This window comes from Pteropus vampyrus, unplaced genomic scaffold, assembly GCF_000151845.1.
Source record: "Pteropus vampyrus isolate Shadow unplaced genomic scaffold, Pvam_2.0 Scaffold91, whole genome shotgun sequence".
NCBI lineage: Eukaryota > Metazoa > Chordata > Mammalia > Chiroptera > Pteropodidae > Pteropus > Pteropus vampyrus.
Genome location: NW_011888872.1, coordinates 6,796,781 through 6,805,095, shown reverse-complemented (window position 1 = coordinate 6,805,095; position 8,315 = coordinate 6,796,781). Strand labels below are relative to the sequence as shown.

At 34.6% G+C, this 8,315-nt stretch overlaps 1 pseudogene; it reads left to right on the top strand.

Moving 5' to 3' along the window:
* The first annotated feature begins 745 nt into the window (after window positions 1-745).
* On the top strand, window positions 746-864 carry LOC111742341 (annotated as a pseudogene).
* Window positions 865-8,315: the final 7,451 nt, after the last annotated feature.

Here is an 8,315-nt window from a genome sequence, read left to right as displayed (position 1 = left end):
ACTACCATACAATTTGAAAACAAATGCATAAAATAGTAGCAATAAGTTAGACACCAATTTTGACATTCCAAATAGAAGAAATTACTCATTTATCTATTCAGCATTCATTCTTTCGGGGAATTTCATCCCTATCGTTGTTTGGAGAAATTTACCTCTCCACTAACACCCTCTCGGCCCCAGGATATGGTTTTAATTCTTCCTATCTTGTCATCTTATCTTTACTGCCATAAAATTGGTTGCCTTTGGAGTTAAATCCAATTGATTTTACTTAGGTATTTTATATAAAAATTCTAAACAACTAATAATTGCAATTAATATTTATTGAGTACTTTATTATGTACCAAGTATTGTTCTAAGCATTTGAATATATTAACTCATTTAATTTTTCTAATAACCCTAAGAGGAAATAACTATTAGTAACATTTTGTAAATGAGGAAACTGGGGCACAAAGAACTCATATAACTTGCTTAAGGTTACACAACTAGTAAGTTTAGTATTCAAGCCAAAATTAAAATCCGGGTGTCTTAATATCAGAGCCTGTGTGACCTATATTATGTTATCTTACTTTTCGGAGCATCAAAATTGAAAAGAACACAAATGGTTATAGGAAAACTCCAGAGAAACTATTAGCAATGGTTATTTTTAATTTGTCTAGGAGAGGTATGTTCATTACTGGAGATATAAAAGTAATGCTCATTATGATTAAGTTTTATAATTACAGATATATTTATAATTATAAAGTTTGTCTATGGCCATGCTACCCTGAACAAGCCCGATCCTGTCTGATCTTGGAAGCTAAGGAGGTTCAGGCCTGTTTAGTACTTGGATGGGAGACCACCTAGGAAGACCAGGTGCTGTAGGCATTAAAAATAAAAATAAATAAAAATAAAGGATTGTAAGCTGACAAGGTCCTTGCAATCTGTGAGGTCAACCAAGGGTTGCCTCACCTAAAAATATACAAATAAATTTTAAAAAATTGTAAAGTTTAAATTTTCTAATATTTAAAAAGTATAAATTGTACCCCATTTTTGAAGTCATTACTATACACCATATCAGTCAATATCATATGAACTTTTTTATTAGAAACATTCATAAAAAAAGAACCATTTCATTTTATTGGAATCATGATGGAAATTAGTTTCCCTTAGCTGATTAGAAAAATTGCATCTCACATCTATGAAAGTAGCGTAGAAATCTTCACTGTTCTTTAATGACAGATCTATGCCTGATTCCAGCCCTTACTAGACTCTAGGATTTGGGAAATGGGCAGCTTCACTTGTCTTCAAAGTTCTCCACAATAGAAACAAGTCTAATTTCTAAAGTCCTACTTTGAGAGGGGCCAGAGGCCTATACTTGTTCTGTCAATAAGCCAAAAGCCTCAGTTTCCTGCACTGTCAGTCCTATCCCTTTCCTAGCTACTACATTCACTCTGAAAGATAACTCAATAGGCCAATCCTAAAATGTTTCGGCAGCTACAAAGAGCAGTGTGGTATTTGTTGTTACCAGACTTTGTGCTCCTTGCATGCTCTCTGGACACACATAATAGAACTCTCACTTAGATATGTAGGGTTAAGAGTGAATACCCTATAAGTATATATGACACATCAGAGTCTGTAAAACAAAGTTGCTTGTTTCCTTGAAATTGGTCCTAAAACTCTAGTTGTATAGTCATAGTACAAAATAGTCTGTGGGTCCTGAATAGCCCAACTTTGGTGCCTCCTTTGATGCTTTTATCCTATAAGGCTTCTTATATTCTGTGGCTCACCTGCCCCTTCCACTGAGGTCAACCTTTTTTACCCTTGACTGAGCTCCAAAAGTGCAGGCTAAGTCAAACAATGATAGGATTAATTTTTCCCCCCATGATTACTCTCTACATAATTGGGACTATTATTCGTTGTTATACTCGAATTAAAAAAAAAAAAATAGTTCTAAGAAATTTTTCTCAATCTCGTTCCCTATGTTAGTGTTCAATTTCATTGTAGTTGTAATATGCAAAATTGTTTACTGAAACCACCCTTACAACGTACCACTGTGATTCTAGAGATGTAGCATCAAAACATCAGGATATTTTACCAGCATCTTAGCTTTCAATTTACTGAAATAAAGTTATATGCTAATATTTATTTTTCCTGAGTGCCTTTATAGTTCTTTCCTAAACTTCATTGTAAAACTTCTACCTTCTGTTGACCCTCCTTTACTTTTAATTTTATTTTTCTAATTATTTTCATTAAATAATTCATTTCTACATTGTTCAAATTTTTTTATTTTCTGTGTATTATGATATTTTGACTTTTTTGGCCGAGGAGAGACTGCCCTCCTTGGGTAGCCAATTCTTAGAGATAGCAAAGAGTTCAGCCTAGAGCATTCCTTTGAAAAGCAAACTAACCAATACAGAGCCCTACCCACTTTAACTGGCTGGTACACCCAGGGAGCAATTTTCTTCTCTCTGCCTTAATCATCTCAGGGCCAAGAACCAGGCAACAAAAACTACTCCTACAGCTTAGAGCCTGCTGAAATTATTTGTTCTAGTCAATCCTAAAGTGTTTACACTGCCCTGCCTCACCTTTCCTGCAGAAACCCCAATAAAGGCTGTGGCCTAGGTTCCCCTTCAGTTTGCCCCTTCTGCCACTTGACCACCAAGTGCTGTGCTTCTTATGCTGTGCTTCCTGTCTCTAAGACTTGTGAGTATAATGAACTTTGTTTTTTCCTTAGGCATGCTCTATCTTCTCTTGCTATTAGAGCTGTGAGATAGGTGGCATCAGTTAGGGAATGATTCTGGAAACAGAAAGGAGAAATGAGAAAACAGTAAGGTATACTGGTGTGTAAGATGCTTGCTTAGGAAGAGAACCCAGGTTTGGAGATTAAAAGCCAACAGTGAAAGTATTGAACGGAGAATTAGAAGACGGTGGTATCATTGACCTAAAGGGAAATTTTCTTAGTATGAAATAATCAAGAGTATTATAGGCCACAAAATAACAAAGCAGAAGAGTGAACAAGAACTGTGTGGAAGTTACATGGACTTAGGTGGCTATTATAAGAATAGTTTTCATTAGGTTTGAAAATAATTGCTAGTCTACTGTGTACCGAGACATTAATTAGAAGCATTCAATAAAGACAAGTATATATAACAATCTTCAAAAGTTTGATCATAAATAGAAAGGAAGAGAAATTCAGAATTGACATGAGAAAGATGAAAATTGGGGAAAAAATTCTAGTACTGGGAAAACTAGAGAACAACCATACAGTGAGGGGAAAGAAAAATGAAGAAAATGGACACTAGAAAAGATAATAATTTAGCATGTCCCAGATGAATTGTGAGCATTTGGGTTAAGAGCACAGTGAGTTCTAGGTTTCAGAGAAAACTTTGTTTTTATTTTATTGTAATTTCTGCATTCTTTAAGTTTTCTCCAATAATCAAATATAACAATTAAAATAGAAAAAGAAATTGTTTGGTTCACCTCATGTTATGTTCAAGCTGGTGTAGAATTTTGAATCAAGTAGAGATGATAGATGTTTGGAGCCCAATGCACTGCTTGACATGTATTCATATAATTCCTCTTCCCTCTTTCACTGAAATAAAAGGAAAAATATAAGGGTGGGTACTGATTTATTTTTAGAAATGGACAGAAGTAAACAAAATATTTCACTGGCTGTGGTAATTCTCTCAAATGCTGCTAGGCTTAAAAGCAATAACAGATTAATACGCTGATCTGTTGAAGAAGGTAACCATATGTAACTGTAGAAGTAATGCTCATGATTTAGGTTTTGTGAACATATAACTCAGTTCATAAACCGAAGTGTTGGAAGGCCTAGTTGAAACTCTGACTTTTCATAAGAGCTGTCTAGCCCCCAGATTTAAAAGTCCAGATCCTAGCATTTGAGAAAAATACCAAAGGCAGAGACTATATTGTTTATTGTGTTTTACCCTGTAACTAACTATAATCAAACTAATACTAAAGTGGTTCTAATTGATATCAGTTTCTCTGGGAGTCACACAGATTTCATATTTGGACATCTGAGAAGGAACAAATAATTTCCAAGTTTTCTAACTGTAGGCTTATTAAATTCTAAAAGCAAACTTATACAGAAGATTCCAGGCTATAAAGAATGTTATCACACACGAAGTGCAAAATCCAGCCCAACCACTTCAAAACGCCTCAATAACTTTCCATTATACTTTATATTTTGGACTCCAATTACCTTTTCATAGCTGCATGGAATAAGTGCCAATTACTTGAGAGGTATTGTCCTTTTACATTACCTACATAATGCTGTCCCTTTAGTGTGCTATAGGATTGCTAGCTAGAAATAGCTTTCTTTTTAGAAAAAGAGGTAGATTTTCTTTCATTTTTCCACCTTGCAGGCATCTATTAAATACACCAAGGAGGAAGATCCAAACTTTGTCTTAGCCACTTATTATATCAAATGTGTATAGTACAAGCCCTCTGTTGCTGGAGTGAGGAAAATCATTATGACAAAGATCCAAATATGATCTCGTTGCTTCTCATGACAAAGATCCAAATATGATCTCGTTGCTTCTCCTGAGAAGATATCCTTTACTTTCTGGACTGGACTGCATTATTCCTTGCTACTCACCTACCTTATGTCTTTCTATATTTCACAATAAAAGATATCTTATCAAGTAGAACTAAGTTAAGCAATTTCCCGAGACATTTGAGAATACAACCCACGTACATATGATAAAATGAGCATAAGGACCTCAACTGTAGCATATGTCCTAGCACTATTCACAATCAGTTAGGAAATACAACAGCAACAATGGCATCTATTTAAAAGGATTTCTTGGGAGACATAGAACTTAAGAATGACCTCTAATAGAAACCTTCATGCAACTTTTCTAATTGTAAATACAACCAATGTACATTGGCCTAGTCATACATAGAAAATAAGTGAGCAGGCCAATGTACTTCTTCATGTCAGCTACCCTGAGCAGAATAGAAATAGCTATCTCAATACAATTAAGCTCTCTCACAGGTGAAAGTTGGATCTTTGGGAAGTAAGTGTTAATGGAACCAAAATCATTGCAAAGATATCAGGAAAAGATTGTTAGAAAAAAATGCGAACATGGTTCTCAGGACACATCTGTCACTTATGTCAGCCCCAAGTCTTTTGAATATCCCTGTTCCACTCTCCTGGTTCTCCAGTATCACAAATCTAGCCTTCCTTAGGTAGAATCATTAGATGATTATTCCCAGGCTTTCTTTACATGAGGTGTAGACATTTGATCAGCATGTATTTTCATGAGGCATGAAAGGCAAAAGTGTACATTGTGTGACTAAGAAATCCTGGCAGATATGCCCTCATGTAGTTGTTGGGTTTGCTTCATCAGCTATAGGAAAGGGCTAATTCTGGTTCCTGTCTTCTAAATGATGCAGTTAACTAGCAGAGACAGCAGTGGGATTTCCACTGAAAATTTTGTGGTATGATCAGCATTTCTTCTGTTTCAAGCTGTATAGAATCCAAGCTTGGTCCCAGGTTCTCCTAGGTATTCTGTAAGATATGAAAACCTTCTAATAAATTCATCTTATACTTTAGAATGAATTCTTTTGTCTGAAATAAAACCCTGACTGGTAAAGTGTTTGGTTTAGAAAAGGCTAATGTGTGTTTAGGATCCCTAGATGAAAAAGCCTGGCTAACCTTTAGAAGTACTTGGTCAGTGGAAGTAGCTCCACCTACAGAGGTCTTTTACTATTTCAGAACCTGTACGTTTGACAAGCAGTTTTGCTGTTGTTGGTCTTATTTTGATGTCCATTTGATTTACCAACTGTGAGGAGACGTTTTTCCGTCATAAAATGTGTATAAACATAAATACAATAAGAATATTATGTAATTGTACATAGGCCAATCCACTTTTCCCAGAATTGTATTACTGCTGAATAAATTGACTATTATTATTTTTTGTTCATAGATACTCAAAAATTACTATATCCATTTCTATAATGATTTTACAACACCCCTAAAATTCTCATGTCCTAAACCTACATGAGTAGTTCCTTAGGACTTAATTTCTAACATAACACAACAACCAAATGACATTAAGAGTATCACAGGCGATAACTCTCTTGGTAGGCCTGAATGCTCAAAAAGAAAAATTCACAGGGGAAAGACCAGACACGGCCAAATTATGTGCTATATTGCTATACTACTTATACCGCATGACTTATTATTTATTATATTTAATTTCTCCCCCACTAGACTATAAGTGCTATGAGGGCAGGAGTCTGTTTTATTTGCTGATCTAAGTCACTAGAACACTGTTGGCTCACCTTTGAATGACTATTCAATGAAAACAGCTGCTTTTAGCTTCCCAAAATGTGAATAGCTATTATATCTATGACCAACTTCTAGGTCATAATCCTTCACTGCTAAGTGTTATTCAAAATGGATCTTTGAGATACATAGGTCATGGGCAGTGCTGAGGTTTTTTTCCTCATTTTACCAAATAAACTTTGACTTCTTAAAGGATCAAAAGAGAAGATGATTATGGACCACCTTTTTATTATTTATTTTCATTTTTATTTTTTCTTGAGTTCCAAAAAAAAATTATAATTCTGTTTAACATGGAAAATAAACTAAATAAAAAGGAAATAAATATGCATACTCTATAAGAATTTCTGGATATTTTTCTCCTTTTTATGAAAGTTTGGATTGAGAAATTTTTCTGCCAAGTGTAGTTTTTTTCCCCCACCTTGACTCTCCAGTTTAGTGTATTAAGAAGATTTGTCTGGTTTATTTTGCAGTCTGTCAAGGCAAACTGTGACAAGAACAAGAGAACTAAATAAGCACAGAAATACTTCTAACTTCTGGTGAAATGTTATTTCAAAAAAAATCTGAACATCATAAATTTTTTCAAAATCTAGTGTCCCAATATCATGTGCTTTTATATTCATTAGCTTATTAAATATTTACAACAGCCCATTGGAATGGTTATGAGAAGCCAAACTTTTAGAGGTACAAATAGTATTCTATCCTTTACTTTTACATAGCTTTATAACATATGCTATAAAATATAAGACTAGTACCAATATTCTATCATGTAAAACAAGCTGGATTAGTAGTCATTTAAAGCTAGTTCATAGGGCAATTCACAATATGGCAGCTGATTTCATTAGAACAAGCAAACTAAGAGGGCCAGAGAGAAAATCCCAAGACAGAAGTCTCAGAATTTTGTAACCCAATTTTAGAAATGATATTCTACCATTTTTTACAATATTCTATATGTCAGAAGCAAGTCACTAGCTCCAGCCCACACTCAAGAGAAGAAGATTACACATATTAGAAATACCAGGAGGTAGGAATTTGGGGGAGTTATTTTAGGAGAGACTTGGACCCTTAGGATTCTAGAGAGACTTGTGAAGTACTATTCCAGATATGGGTTCTTATCTTCACAGACTTGCCTCAGCTTCCTTCCTCTCAAGAGGAAATGTAAGAGATGAATACAAATCTGATGTTTCCCATCACAGATCTTAGGTCCTCATAAGGCATCAGTATTAGCTTGCTGCTCTTATTCTCATTCTAGTTTTTCTATATCTTCTTGGTTCTGCGATTACTGTGCCAGTAGATAGTTCTATTTTATACTCCACTCTCTGTTCTCAAGCCATTTCTTCTCATTTTCTCTAGACCCATACATATGAAAGTGACTATAAGAAAGTAGAGATTCTACCATTCACTGAGTGTTTTTTGTATGCCATGCTTAAGAGATCTTATCTACCCAAAACTATAAAATTAATCAAAGAAAACATAGGTTAAAAATATCCTTGACTTTGATCTTAGCAACAATGGACACCAGAAGCACAAGCAATGAAGACAACATAAACAAGTGCAACTACATCAAACTACAAAGTTTTTGCACGGTAAAAGAAACACTCACCAAAATGAAAAAGTAACCTGCAGAATGAGATAAAATATTTGCAAGCTATCTTTTAATAAGGGGTTAATATCCAAACTATATAAGAAACTCATACAACTCAATAACAAAAAAGAAAAAAAAAATGAGCAAAGGATTTGAATAGACATTTTCCCAAAGAAAATGGCTAGCAGGTTCATGGAAAGAGCTCAGTGTCACTGATCATCAGAGAAATGCAGTCAAAACCACAATGATATTCGACCTCACATCTGTTGGAATGGCTATTATCAAAAAGAAATAGCAAGTGTTAGCGAGGATGTGGAGAAAAGGGAAGTCTTGTGCATTGTTGGTGGGAATGTACATTGTTGCACCAACTATGGAAAATAGTATAGAGGTTCTTCAAAAAATTAAGAATAGAACTACCATATGATCCAGCAATTCCATTTT